The sequence below is a fragment of the Arachis hypogaea genome, chromosome 11 (assembly GCF_003086295.3).
Source record: "Arachis hypogaea cultivar Tifrunner chromosome 11, arahy.Tifrunner.gnm2.J5K5, whole genome shotgun sequence".
Taxonomy (NCBI): Eukaryota; Viridiplantae; Streptophyta; class Magnoliopsida; order Fabales; family Fabaceae; genus Arachis; species Arachis hypogaea.
Genome location: NC_092046.1, coordinates 128172071 through 128173268, shown reverse-complemented (window position 1 = coordinate 128173268; position 1198 = coordinate 128172071). Strand labels below are relative to the sequence as shown.

The 1198-nt window shown below is 41.1% G+C and overlaps 1 non-coding gene across 1 annotated transcript; it reads left to right on the top strand.

Moving 5' to 3' along the window:
- Window positions 1–559: 559 nt before the first annotated feature.
- Window positions 560–667, top strand: LOC112724404 (small nucleolar RNA R71). The gene has a single exon (XR_003163568.1). It is a non-coding gene; the product is annotated as a small nucleolar RNA R71 (small nucleolar RNA).
- The last annotated feature ends 531 nt before the right edge of the window (window positions 668–1198 follow it).

Sequence of the window (1198 nt, the reverse complement as noted above, 5' to 3'; positions counted from 1 at the left end):
TATTTTGTTCAGAATTCTCTGTCTGTTGCTGAGTGGATGATGGAAAAGGCTTGCTATTGCTAAACCTGTTTCTTCCACCATTATTAAAGCCTTGTTGAGGCCTTTGATCCTTCCATGAGAGATTTGGATGATTTCTCCATGATGGATTATAGGTGTTTCCATAAGGTTCACCCATGTAATTTACCTCTGCTATTGCAGGGTTTTCAGGATCATAAGCTTCTTCTTCAGAAGATGCCTCTTGAGTACTGTTGGATGCAGCTTGCATTCCATTCAGACTCTGAGAAATTATATTGACTTGCTGAGTCAATATTTTGTTCTGAGCCAATATGGCATTCAGAGTATCAACTTCAAGAACTCCCTTCTTCATAGGCGTCCCATTACTCACAGGATTCCTCTCAGAAGTGTACATGAACTGGTTATTAGCAACCATGTCAATGAGTTCTTGAGCTTCTGCAGGCGTTTTCTTTAGGTGAATGGATCCACCTGCAGAAGTATCCAATGACATCTTTGATAACTCAGATAAACCATCATAGAATATATCCAGGATGGTCCATTCTGAAAGCATGTCAGAAGGACACTTTTTGGTCAACTGTTTGTATCTTTCCCAAGCTTCATAGAGGGATTCACCATCTTTTTGTTTGAAGGTTTGGACATCCACTCTAAGCTTGCTCAGCTTTTGAGGAGGAAAGAACTTGGCTAAGAAAGCCGTGACCAGCTTATCCCAAGAGTTCAGGCTGTCTTTGGGTTGAGAGTCCAACCACACTCTAGCTCTGTCTCTTATAGCAAAAGGGAAAAGCATGAGCCTGTAGACTTCAGAATCTACTCCATTAGTCTTAACAGTATCACATATCTGCAAGAATTCAGTTAAGAACTGAAAAGGGTCTTCAGATGGAAGTCCATGAAACTTGCAGTTCTGCTGCATCAGAGAAACTAGCTGAGGTTTCAGCTCAAAGTTGTTTGCTCCAATGGCAGGAATGGAGATGCTTCTTCCATGTAAATTGGAATTAGGTGCAGTAAAGTCACCAAGCATTCTCCTTGCATTATTATTATTTTCGGCTGCCATCTCCTCTTCCTGTTCGAAAATTTCTGAAAGGTTCTCTCTGGATTGTTGTAATTTAGCTTCTCTTAGTTTCCTCTTCAGAGTCCTTTCAGGTTCTGGATCTGCTTCAACAAGAATGTTCTTGTCCTTGCTCCTGCT